Source organism: Triturus cristatus, chromosome 10 (assembly GCF_964204655.1).
Source record: "Triturus cristatus chromosome 10, aTriCri1.1, whole genome shotgun sequence".
Classification (NCBI taxonomy): domain Eukaryota; kingdom Metazoa; phylum Chordata; class Amphibia; order Caudata; family Salamandridae; genus Triturus; species Triturus cristatus.
In genome coordinates, this window is record NC_140593.1 from 435,321,860 (window position 1) to 435,336,788 (window position 14,929).

Below are 14,929 nucleotides of genomic sequence, written 5' to 3' on the forward strand. Positions count from 1 at the left end.
GAGATGATCAGCGAAAGGAAACATTAGTAAGTGACAAACAAGGAGTTCACACATCTAATTCGGATCTAAGCTCAGCAATTGACAGCGGCTCAGATTCTGAGCTAAGAAATAAATTAGCAAATGCTTCAGAACCAGTACCTGAACCAGGTGATGAGATACATTTTTTATGCATGGACAGACGGCAAACACTACGCCCAAGAGTTCAACAAACCGGAAATCAAGAAACTTCAAACGCAGGCAGAGGCGCAAACCGCGACTCCGCACCATCAAATCCCAGGAGACAAGGCAGAGGGAGATGGATGCGGAAGTAATAACAGACAACGGAACGAGTCAAACTATCATCAATTTGGCAAATATCAATTTATCCAAAGCGGAAGAACAGATCCTAAGCCTGGGTTTATCATTCTGTCCAGAAAGTAATTTTAATTACTCAAGAACTAGAATGGACATTTACAGATGCATAAGAAAGTTAAAACTCAAAAAACATGTTCTGATACAAACTAAAGAAAATGAAAAAAAAGAAAAAACAAGACACAGTGATAACATAGAGAATGTAGCCACGGGGGACGAGGCAAGTACATCACAAAATACAATCAACTATGAATCATCACTACTAGATACTTTGAATAGTTTATGGTCTGAAAACAACACACAAATTGGCCATGATGCAATATCAAGGTTAGAGAGCAACAGCACCAGAGTGATGAGAGCAGCAATTCCATCACCATTTAAAGCCAAATCTACATTCACACCAATTAATCCAAGAGATTCGATTGATGTTTTCAATGAACACTTAATTGGGGCGATCAAGAAACTACATCATAAGGTGCAGAATGAGATGAATAAATACAACAAAAAATCAATGGAGTACCATAAACTTATGTCAAGACTCAAAAACGATTCCTCCATAGTCATCAGAAACGCGGACAAGGGGGGCAATATTGTCATCTGGAATAAGACTGAATATCTAAAAGAAGCCCTGTCACAGCTTAACAATACTGAATGTTATACAAGGGTAAACGGAGCAGATCTGAAAAGAATACATAAACTTTACTATACAAAACTATCATCATGGAAAACTAAAAGTTTAATAACTAAAGATGAATACAATTTCTTGAAAAATGACTTTCCTATCACACCATCAATGTATTTTATCCCTAAAATACATAAGGACAAGAATAAACCACCTGGCAGGCCAATTATATCGGCTCGGGGAAGTTTGCTGGAGCATGCCTCACAATATGTGGATTTTTATTTACAAAGCCATGTGCAAGGTCTAGCCTCATATGTAAGGGACACAAGTGACTTTCTATACAAACTAAAAGATGTGGAATGGCAGGAGGACTACATGATATGGCACTGGATGTCACATCACTCTATACGAGTATCAAACACAATGATGGTCTAGAAGCCCTCAGATATTATTTAAGATCTGACATATCAGAATTAACAGAGCATAGCAATATGCTAATAGATATGGTTGAATTCTGCCTGATAAATAATGTTTTTATGTTTAACAACTTGCATTTTCAGCAAACAATGGGAGTAGCTATGGGAGCCAGCTTCTCCCCCAGCTATGCCTGTCTGCATATGGGTTGGTGGGAGGAGCTGGTTCTAGCTAAAGAATTTAAGGAAATTATGAAAAATAACATTATTATCTGGTTACGCTTCATTGACGACCTTTTTATTATATGGAGGGGTACGGAACAGGAGGCACAAAATTTCTTAAACCAGATCAACATTAACAACTTGAATTTACATTTTACAGGCACTATCAATAACATATCCGTAAACTTTCTTGATACCAACATCTATATAGACAAAAAGAAAATTCAAACTAAATTATATCGCAAAAAGACAGCGGGAAACTCCACACTACATAGCTCAAGTGCCCATCCCCGACATCTGATCAACAGTATCCCCTACGGGGAAATGCTTAGACTCAAGAGAATAAACAGTAATGAGAGTACCCTCAAACAAGCACAAGACCAAGCAAAGAATAGATTCCTGGCTAGGGGTTATTCACGCAAGACAATAGAAGGGGCCATTGACAAATCCATGAACAAGGATAGATTTGATTTAATCAAACCTAAATTAAAAGACCAACCATCATCATTAGTAAATCAAATTGATGACAATACTAAAAATGAATTCAGGATTATCATTGACTACAACAAACAACATAAAGAATTGTGCAACATCATTAGCCCCTTCAGTGCCACACCCTTTCCCCCTCCTGTGCCGGGCGTTGCACTAGTGGGTGGGGTTCATGACGAGATAGTCTCGTCATGGGCACAGCGCAACCGTGCTCCATGACGAGACTATCTCGTCATGGGCACTGAAGAGGTTAAGAGCAACTGGCCTCTAATACTAAGCGACCCAATTTCAGGTCAGTCACTACCTAGAAAGGTATCCATTACGTACAAAAGAGCTACATCAATGAGGGACAAACTAGTATCAACTACTCCTGAGGTCATTGAAACTTGCGGGTGGCTAAAAACACATAATGGATTCTTTAAATGCAAAACTTGCAAGGCTTGCCAGTTGGGAGTAAACAAAAGTCATACATAACACCATTTAACAAGGAGGAATTTAAAATAAAAAAAATTCTCACTTGCAAGACAGAATATGTTATATATGTTCTAATATGTCCTTGTGAGCTACAATACATTGGTAGCACCAAACTACAAGCTCACAAACGGATTTTACAGCACATTAGAGCTATCAAGAACCATGACAATACATATCCTGTAGCGAGACATTTTCGTGAGCATCATAACTCCAACAATCAGGTCTTAAAATTCTTTCTAATTGACTCAGTACCTCCAAGTAGACGCGGAGGTAACAGGGAAGCAAAGCTGAGAAGATTGGAAACACAATATATATTGAATTAGACACTAAGACCCCAGGTGGTCTGAATGCTACGGAAGATTTATACACTTGCATTTAATATATTGTTTACATAAACTGGCATGGCTCTTGATATCAGCAATATATTTTAAGAATTTTTTAGATATTTGAAGTTTTAGCAAACAAACTTTTAATGAGTAGATATATCTCTTTTATGTGTATTTATATATATATATATTTATTTATTTATATATTTATATATCAAGGCATTTGTTTTGCACAACATATTTGAGATGTATGCTCCTCTCAAAAAACCCCCTTGGAATAACTTTTGAACAATATAAACCTTTTACCTCAATTTACCAACATTAATTGTGACATATACAGATGAATGAGAAATCATTGGTATTATAGAGACAGATAAAGTCATTGGTATCTTGCAGAAACTTTAGTCAGTTACACATTAAGAAAAATGTCTTAACAATTACAATATATGCATCGACTGAAGGAAACTATAAAAGCATTAGTTTTATTTATTGTTTTTTTACTTTAACTCCAGCACCTGCATTTTGCACAGAATTAGCACATTTTGCACAATAAATGTATTAGACATACATTTCCAATACCCCAATATCGGCCCATATCATGCTCACTGGGGCAAGGATGAACAACAATACATTATGAATTAATACTGTTCTGTTTTATATCGCATTCAAGCGAACAACTGAAACTTTATTTATAATGAATAATAAATAAAATAATTTCTACTTCAGGGCGATGCGGGATAAGAAATTTAAAATTTGCACTATGACAACATGTATTACAATATAATCGCAGGTTCACGAAAGACAGTAGACAAAATATGGGTGAAAAGAATTGTTATTTTACACTTAAGATTCATTGACATTGAATCTAAGTAATTTGCACTTATGTATAATCCAAGCACTATGCCAAATTTTGGCTACTATACATACTTTACCTGCATACTGAGGGTAAGATGAAATATATTTAGAACAAATTGCATTTATGCATGTATTCATTGGTGCACAACATTGTCATAGAAGCAAAAAATGTTTTAACCTCTAGGTCTGCTTTACAATCCGCATTTATGCGAGAAATCAGTTTAACGTGAACAAAAAGATACTATACATCTACTACGAATATATCGAAATGCGAGTAGAATTGATAACGAAATTTTGCATTTACGCATTTTATTCCTGCGCAAGAAAATGTTGTCTAAAAAATTGTATAAACACTTTTTTACTGGGAATGTTTTTACTATGTCTATGATCATGTGCAATGAATGAACCTATCACTGAGCACTATATCACTTTAAAAATGCAGTGGCTGTAAAAAAACGACACCATGTGATCAAGACTCGAATGAGTTGAAACGCGTTATGGCGGCATCGATGAAATAAAGAAATTGGCATCAAGTTTGTGGTCCGTGTCCGTGTGTAGCAAACAAGGCAGAGACGCTGCGGATTCGTCCATATGTATATATATATATATATATATATATATATTACCTACTGGCGGTCGCCAGTAGGTAGTTATAGTTAGGACCCTGTTTCCATAGGAAATCCGCAACATTCTATTTTGAATAACTTTGGCGCCGGTCGACGAATCCTCGCGAATTTCTCAAAATAGGTGGGGCGCTACGCTCCGCTCCTACCCTGAAAGTCTCGGGGGGATTCGTCAAGCGGGGCTGAGATAAAAGGGGGGTCCCAAAACGCGTTTTTCCCATGCATTTTTCAATAGGACCTTTAGACAGGGCTACAGCCCGAACGGCTGAACAGAATTACTAGAAATTTGGCAGAGAGATAGTCCTCAGGTCAAGGAAGTGCCTTTTGTAGGTTTGGTGTAAATCTGTTCAGTAGATTCTGAGAAAATAGCCTTTAAATCAATATATATATCTGAGCCAGCTTACGGTACGCTTACCGTAAGCTTACCGTACGCGTACGGTGGCATGCGCGAGCGCGATTCTGATTGGCTGTTACATCTAAGTAAACATTCGAATCGGTCGAAACCAGGAAGCGGCGGCCGCCATTTTCTCTCTCGCACTCTGAGGGGGGGGCTGTAAACAAAGGCAAAAAACATATAAAGGGGCTGTTTAGACAGCGCCCATGCACAAAGCCATGTTAGTTGAGTCCTCAAAGATCCCCCAAGGCCAAAAACGGTAAATTTTTTATTTTTTGAAAATTTCGCCGATTACGCTTACCGTACGCGTACGGTGCGCTTACGCTAAAAATTTTAATAAAAAAAAAAAAACACTCTCTGTGCATGGCATATTATTGTCATCACTTACAAATTAAATTTAACAGATTACCTATCACAAGGAAGCGCATAATATGTCCTCCATGTGCGCACGGTGCGTAACGTGGGCACGCGGTGCGCGTAGCGCACTGCTTGCCCACCTTGCGTGTACGGCACTAACTGCGTAAAGTGGGCGCGCGGTGCGCGAAGCGCACCGCGTGCTCACTGTGCGCGCACGGTGCGCGAAGCGCACCGTGCGCGCACGGAACGAACTGTGTTAAGTGGGCGTGCACGCCACGAATGGCGTAAAGTAACTTAGCATTTAAAAAACCGTACAAATTCACTGAAAAAACAATAGGTTTCACACACGTTATAGTTAGGAATTAGCATTTAAAAAACCTTGCTAATTCAATGAAAAAACCATAGGTTTCACACATGTTATAGTTAGCTGGAAATTTTACTGATAAAAAACCAATGAAATTCCCCCGTTATAGTTACTGTAGGCAACTATAACTCACGCGACCGCAATCCTCTGCTGATGACATATGTGTCTTTATGAAAAAAAAATATTTGTAATATATGTATAGCTAAATTTAATGGAAGAAGACATGGGCAAATAAGTGTCTAAATACAGTATTAGCATCAGCAGAGGATTGCGGTCGCGTGAGTTATAGTTGCCTACAGTAACTATAACGGGGGAATTTCATTGGTTTTTTATCAGTAAAATTTCCAGCTAACTATAACATGTGTGAAACCTATGGTTTTTTCATTGAATTAGCAAGGTTTTTTAAATGCTAATTCCTAACTATAACGTGTGTGAAACCTATGGTTTTTTCAGTGAATATATATATATATATATATATATATATAGATATATATATATATATAATTCACTGAAAAAACCATAGGTTTCACACATGTTATAGTTAGCTGGACATTTTACTGATAAAAAACCAATGAAATTCCCCCGTTATAGTTACTGTAGGCAACTATAACTCACGCGACCGCAATCCTCTGCTGATGCTAATACTGTATTTAGACACTTATTTGCCCATGTCTTCTTCCATTAAATTTTAGCTATACATATATTACAAATATTTTTTTTTCATAAAGACACATATGTCATCAGCAGAGGATTACGGTCGCGTGAGTTATAGTTGCCTACAGTAACTATAACGGGGGAATTTCATTGGTTTTTTATCAGTAAAATGTCCAGCTAACTATAACATGTGTGAAACCTATGGTTTTTTCAGTGAATTTGCAAGGTTTTTTAAATGCTAATTCCTAACTATAACGTGTGTGAAACCTATGGTTTTTTCAGTGAATTTGTACGGTTTTTTAAATGCTAAGTTACTTTACGCCATTTGTGGCGTGCGCGCCCACTTAACGCAGTTCGCGCACCGCGTGTCCACGTTACGCTAGATGGGCCATGAACGCACGATGCGCTTCGCGCACCGTGCGCACATGGAGGAAACATATGATGAGCATTGTTGTGACTGGTAAAATATATGTTTTGTTTCGTATATATAAGCCATCCACAATTGGTGCCCTACGGGCACCATTTGCACACGGGGTGGGGAGAATTTTGAAAATTTTTTTATTTTTTTTTATTTGCTACCGTACGCGTACGGTAAGCGTAATCGACGAAATTTACAAAAAAATTAAAATGGCCTTTTTTCACTTGGGGGATCGTTGGGGACACCCCCAACATGGCTAGGTGCTTGGGAGCTGTCTAAACAGCCCCTTTACATGTTTTTACACTTTGTTTATCCTCCCCCCCTCAGAGTGCGAGAGAGAAAATGGCGGCCGCCGCTTCCTGGTTTCGACCGATTCGAATGTTTACTAAGATCTAACGGCCAATCAGAATCGCGCTCGCGCACGTCACCGTACGCGTACGGTAAGCGCACCGTAAGCGCACCGTAAGCTGGCTCAGATATATATATTGATTTAAAGGCTATTTTCTCAGAATCTACTGAACAGATTTACACTAAACCTACAAAAGGCACTTCCTTGACCTGGGGACTACCTCTCTGCCAAATTTCATTAAATTCTGTTCAGCCGTTCGGGCTGTAGCCCTGTCTAAAGGTCCTATGGAAAAATGCATGGGAAAAACGCGTTTTGGGACCCCCCTTTTATCTCAGCCCCCGCTTGACGAATCCCCCCGAGACTTTCAGGGTAGGAGCGGAGCGTAGCGCCCCACCGATTTTGAAAAATTCGCGAGGATTCGTCGACCGGCGCCAAAGTTATTCAAAATAGAATGTTGCGGATTTCCTATGGAAACGTGGTCCTAACTATAACTACCTACTGGCGACCGCCAGTAGGTAATATATATATATATATATATGCTGCAACTCGCCTTACCTCCTCCTTTTTAAGAACAAACGAGCGTGAACCCAATAATTCTGTGCAATGTTTATTCATCATTACGCGTTTCGGTCGATCTCGCCCTGATCACATGACAACTCTTTGGCTATTTACCTCGCTTTTTAAAGTGCAAGTGCAAAGACATAATCATGGACATAGTGAAAACACTTCCATATTAGCTGTATAAAATGCTCATTGATAAATACATAAATGTAAAATCATGACCACTGAAAAAATATATGTCCAAGCCCTGTCAAATTGCAAAAAGGCTGAAAAGGATTTTTTTGTATTTGTTTAAATATACAATAAATAATGACAGTATATATATATATATATATACATATATATATATATATATAGGTGGAATGACAGAATAGCACTGGAAAATGTGAGCAATGTGCTTGTTGTATTAAAAATCTGAATAAATAAAGAATTAAAAAGAATATAGTATTAAAAATAATTACTTTTAGCTAGTAATATAGATCAAATTACCTGCTGGCTGTCACCAGTAGGTAGTTATAATTACAACCTAGTTTCCATAGGAAAAGTATTGTATTGTTTTGTCAATAACTTTGGCACTGTTTGACTAACCAACGCTCACTTCAGATGCTATCCTGAAAGTTTCGGGGTGATTCATCAAGCGGGGACCTAGAACCAGGAGGTGCTTCAAAACACATTTTCCCCATGTTAATTCCCATAGGAAGTTTAGACACGGCTACAGCCCGAACTGCTGAAGGAATTACACCAAATTTGGCAGGAAGGTAGATGTTGGTTCAAGGGCGTGCCTTTTTGTGATTTGGTGTAAATCCTTTCAGTAGCTGCTGAGGAATTAAAGAAATTACCAGCAGTATGTATGGGGATGCGGTTGATCTGCGACCCCTCCCGATCTCATGCTGATATCAGATTGGCTGCCAACACTTAAAAACAGGAAGTGTTGGCAACCATCTTGTGACTCGGTTGAACCGAGTCACAAGTACAAACGTTAAAAAAGAAAAGGGGCAGGGAAGAAACACCCTGACCCCTAGGCCTCCTAAGGGGGGGTTTCACAGGCCCCCCCCCCCCCCGGGCCAAAAACTCATAAAAAATATATACATATTTTGGTGGGAGTCTCACTGGATCTGTGACACCCGCTGAAATGTACAAAATAAATGAAGTGCAGTCTCCCATGCTTCGTTAAGTATAGGCCCCTGGGTGGGCCAGGTCCCCGGGGCAAGTTTATATAGTAATACGGGAGAAGCTCATGCAGCACCCCCGCTACCCGGGGACCACCACCTCCACAGGGCTAATTGCGACAAATGCAGGGGGCCACACATCCCGACATAGCCCCGGGGACCGCCACCTCCCTGGGGCTAAATTAAATATTATATGTGTGCAGGGGGCTCTGGCCCCCTTACACAGCCCGAGGACCCTCACCTCCCTGAGGCTCAATTAAATATTAATGTGAGGTGGATTCCAGCCCCCCACAGCCCCAGTGACCACCACCTCACCAAGGCTTAATTGACAGAGGAGGAGGCCATCCAGCCCCCCTCGTGGAGCTCTATATGGCCCTGGGGTCCAGCACCTCCCAAGAGCCGGCTCTAGCAATGTCTCAGGGGGCCCACCCCTGGGAAATTTCAGTTTGCTGTGGCTTGGCGGGGGCACTGCTCCTGCCAACCCATAGCAAACTTGCTCTGCTTTCAGCAAGCGAGAGCAGAAAATGCTCTCCCTTTCTGAAACAGGAGCATGTTTGTTTCACTGCCTGCTGTCAAGCGAGCAACGAAATACACACATTGCTTTGAAATCCAGGGAGCTGTATGTTCAGCAGCTCCCTGGGTCTCTAAACAATGCCGGCTCCTGCAGGAGACGGGGAGCTGGCAGAGACTGCGGGTGCCTTCAGGCTGCCCCCCGATCCAAAAATGTTGAAAATGTGGGTGCCCTGGGTGGGACCAGGGCACCCACACTACAGCCCCCTCCATTGTTTTTTAATTAAAAAAAAGGGGGGAACAGGCCCCAGAGGATCCAGTCCCCGGAGCTGAAAATGGCCTGGGAGGGGTGGCCATGCATACCCCCATCTGAAAAAATAAAAAAATAAAGATTAAAAAAGACACATCATAAAAGTAATGAAACATATTTAAAATTAAACAAATATGCATTAGAAATCAATATGATGTAATGTAACTGAAAGAAATAAAAAATAAGAATATAATTTAACCTAAAACAAAAGAAATACATTTGAAATAAATTCTCTTTCCTCCCTAATACACTAATATACTTTGAAAAAAAATATAAATAAATCAATAGTAACATTAAAATAGTAATTAAATAAAACAAATTAATAGAAACAAATATTAAATGCAAAATTCAGTTGAAAAACATATTATTATATACAGTCATCAGTGAATGAACAATTAATTAAAATATAACAAATAGAATGATAATTGCAATAACAATTAAATGAAATATAACAAATATATAATAATACATAATCAATTCAATATGTTTTATAATTAATTACCATTAAAATATATATTAAAATAAAAAAATAATGTAATAGAAAATAGAATGTAAATAACTTTCCACCCTATTCCCCTATAAATCCAACAACCCACTACTAAATTATGAATTAGTAAGTAAAATATATGAAACAAAATTAAACATTAAAATTCACAAAATGCATCTAAATAATTAAAATAACAAGTTATCCATGACTTGGAAACAAATTATTTCGCATTAACACAAAATACACTAAAAATAGAAAAGAAGCTATTATCATAATACCAAAATCTATAAGTAACTAATATAGAATAAATTAATTTAAAAACGTTATGTAATAGAACTATATTAATGTGAACAATATTATATACAGCAATATTTCAAAGAACAATATTATATAGATAAAAAATGATATTCGTACCTTCTACATTGTATTTTTCGATATTTTTGATACAATATTCTTGCAAACTGTTTTTTTTTTACACAATATTTGTGTCATTTACTGTCGCATTTTGTAATAGAGTATCCTGTTCAACAAACTCTAAATAAAGCCCTATGTTTTTAAAAGTAATGTAAACCAGAGGTTTTCTATTGCTTTGGCTGTATAAACAAGATCCAAATAAGTATGTGCATAGTATTTAATAGCATGTTCATTACAGTACTTGTCCTTTTTAAAGAAGCATTTGCTGGATGTTGATTTATGTATTTTTTTGTGCATTGCTGAGTTTTGATTTTCGAGCTCACATCGTGCTCTTGGCTCGCCCCTAGACTGCTTTGCCTGATTACCCTGGGATTCAAGTACTGAACTAGGTACTTGGTCCTAAATTTGTGGGACGGACTGAAGTACAGAGGCTTCAGGATACTAAAGGAATGAGACCTCACTGACAAAATTGGGGCTTTTTAACTACTGACTGAGATAAATTTGTACTGAAAAAGTCTTGTAAATATGTTACGTGGTGTAATGGCGTAGTTTCTAGAATTTTGCGTAACAAGCATAAACACAAAATTCTCAAAATTACACAAATGATGCCATTGTAATTTAAATTTCACCCAGTCCTCATTTTGACCTAATTGAATCTCCAGCTTTTTACATTTTTCTGGTTACACCTTCGCTTCAAAAATATAACCCTTCTGTTAATTGGTAAGAGTAGACCATCAACATTTCATTCAAGGACAGGCCTTAGTGCTGCTTTCCTTTAAAAATGTACTTCCTTTATCCTTTTGTACAGCGCAAAAGATCAAGGATCAACTCCAGGAACCAGAGGAATATAAGGACTGCCACAATGTCTTTAGTAAAAGAGTAGCATATCAACCACGCAATTCCCATCGCCCATGTGAGCATCGCATTGTTTTGATACCAGGAGAAAAAACTTTCTTATAGGTGGACGTATCTGCTAAGGGTAAAAGAAGCTAAGATCCTTCAACAATACTTAACTGAAAACTGACATAAAGGTTTCATTCGTCATTCCACTTCACCTACTGGAGTCCCAGTTTTTTCGTTCCAAAACTGGAGGGCCCGAGACTACTGAGAACTTTTTGCCATCACAATCAGAAATAGGTACTCCTTACCGTTATTCTCTGCATTATTAGATCAGATAAAGTCAGCCAAGTTATTTCCTAAGATTGATCTCCGTGTAGCCTATTACATACTAAGAATAGGACCAGGAAATGAATGGAAGATGGTGTTTAACACAAAATTAAGTGCCTAATTTTGACTAAGTCAGTCCAATGGACTGCGCTATTACAAGTTGGGCGGTCGGACCGTCATGGGACCTCTGATCCCTGGCAGTGTTGCAGCGGTCTTGAGGCTGCAATATGCTAGGCGGTGCTGCTGCGCCACCACCAAGCATATTATGAGTTTCCTCTCCACCACGGTTTTCATGGCAGTTAGCCCACCATGAAAACTGTAGCAGAGAGGAAACAAAGTGGGCCCTACAGGGCCCACTGTTGCCTCAAAGCCATGGTGTGCATACAGGGGGCACATGTTGTGCCCCCTGTGTGCAGGAACCCCACTTCCTGCATGGGATGGACTTTACAGTCCATGCAGTGAAGGAACATGCGTTGGTGTTCCCATTGCAGTGGCTTTTTAATAGGCTCAGGCATGGGAACGTCAAAGGACCACCCGCCAGACCACAAGATTACTCATAATCTGTTGGCTGCCAATCAAGTTTGGATGTACTGGAGCAGGACGCTGGTTTGACAGCTCACTACAAGACCACCAAACGCATAATCAGGCCCACAAACACTTTGAGAATTTGATGGTGTGCCTGGAGCTGTGCAACACACTTGCAGCTTTCTAGCCTTTGGTAAATTTCATTTTCCAAGATCTACTAGAGACAGAGATCATTATATATTTTGAAATTTAAACCAATATAAATAAATATGTAGTTGCAGTAGTCAAGTTTAGCCTCCACAATGGCTCTTCTGAGAACCCCTTTACAAGACTAGGCCGGGCAGAAAAAAGGAATTCACATAATATTCTGAAAAATATTCATCACTTTGAGTAAATGAATGTATTTTTTAATCTCTCATCTTTTTCTCAAACAAAATGTAATATGAATATTCTGCTTAACCTAAAATGGTGGGTGCCAATGCTTAATGCACTTCATGCACTGCAGACTTCATCAGGGGCAAATATTCTTAACAGTCAAAGTCAAATTTAGTGTATCAAAATATGAAGAAAATCTTAACATATGGGTATTGTATTATAGGTTTTTCTTCACCAACTATATCATTGTAATTTCCTTCTCTGCATTTGTGACCTTTGCCAGAATGAGGCATTATTATGTTCTTGTTATTGAGTTTGTGATAATACTTCCTTCCCAAACTTACACTGAAAAACATTTAATCATTTATGTTATGCGGAATACTTTTTTGTTGTTAATTTAAACATGTGATCTTGCTGTTCAATTAGGCATCACAGACAATACTTTGGTGCAATATTTGATTTGTCTGTGCAAGACTTTAATTAGAGACATTTAAATTGATGTGCATTATGACTAGGTGCACGGAAATATAGTGATATTGATGATCTTTCATTCCATGTCTTAACATTGCTCGTGTATTTATTTATTCTTTTTTGCATATTTAGGCTACTCTTTCCAACATACATTAATACACATGGTCATTTAATGTATGTATTAGAAATACTCACTTTTGAATGGAGAATGATATTTCAGTTCAATTGCTTAATCCCATTAGTTCTCACAATTATTACAACTAAGGTTAGGATTAATTCCAATATTCATTGGTCAGAATAACATTGTATCTTTTCCAATTTTGCATAATCATGCGATGTTATGAGTGACCTGACACCGATTGAGTGCTCGTTTGCAAAAACGGTTTGGCTTTCAGTAAATGTTGCAAATTAGCATCAGACTGAAGTATTTCCCAGAATATATTTATGATAGTGTCAATGTGCTGTAACTCATTAAAATATTTAGAAACAAATACTTTTTCACGGAGGACATCTGTTTAATTTTAATTAAATTATTTATTTTTTCAATTCCACTTTATCAATGATTACCCTGCATATTTGTTTGGGTAACCTTGATTGTAAAACTTCAAGCCTATTTGTGACTCTCTTATCTAGATTACACTTCTTTTTAAGTAATCTGTTTTCATGACAATCTACAAAGAAGGTAATGCTTACTTTAGGCACTGGGATGCAAACTCGAAAACATAACAATTTATTAAGAGCATGTTACTTGGTATGCAATGAAGTGTGACATTTATTGCTGATTATTTCATTCTGTATATCAAGATAGCATATGGGTTTAGTAATATTTGCTGTAAGCTTTACATGGTGAAGAAATTCATTGAAGTGGTGTATATTGGTTTACAAACTCTCTCTTGATCTCACCCACAAGGTAAAGTTACAGTTATTATAGGGCATGGGTTATAGTTACTTGAGATAAATATAACTGGAGAATTTCACTGGTTTTGTATGTAGTATAACAAGCCTTTAACCTTTGTATTTTTCAGTGAATATGTATATATTTATATATTTATATATCAAACAACAAGGTCGCCCCACATGAAGATGCCACCACGGAGAGTTGAATGCCTTTAATTGAAGATTTCAGTGTGGTAGCGTTACAGTCTCCCCTCCATCCATACACTGCCCAACGTGTTTCAAACACATGGGTGCCAATTACGATCCGGCAAAAAAATTCCCCGTACGACTCGTATCCGGTCTTTTTACCGTACGAATCGTACAAGTGCCGTACAAACTGGCAATCACGATTCGCATGGTAAAAAGTCCATACGAACCGCATTCAGAATATTTCCCCACACGTCCTCGGGTCGGAAAATGTGTCCGACATGTCCTCATACGATTTACCGTACAAATGTGAAAAGTGAAGTCCGACCGAGGAATCACGATCCAACCCGTGCGTCCGATCTCACAACCGTATGGTAAAAACACCGTCCGCACCGAACTCCCATTGCAACCATGGAGACATGTCCCCGCATACGTGCCCAACACTCCCCCCAGCACCCATACGTTCGAGTCGCACTCCCCGTTAATGTACACACCCCCCCTGTATGTACACCCGTGTACGTGTTGAACCCCCACCCGTGTATGTACACCCCTGTACGTTCGAGTCGTACCCCCACCCCTGTACGTGTCCTACCCCCATGTATGTACACCCCTGTACGTTCGCGTCGTACCCCCACCCGTGTACGTGTCGTACCCCCGTGTATGTACACCCCTGTACGTTCGAGTCGTACCCCCACCCCTGTACGTGTCGTACTACCGTGCATGTACACCCCTGTACGTTCGAGTCGTACCCCCACCCCTGTACGTGTCCTACCCCGTGTATGTACACCCCTGTACGTTCGCGTCGTACCCCCACCTCTGTACATGTCGTACCACCGTGTATGTACACCCCAGTACGTTCGAGTCGTACCCCCACCCCTGTACGTGTCCTACCCCCGTGTATGTACACCCCTGTACGTTCAAGTCGTACCCCCACCCCTGTACGTGT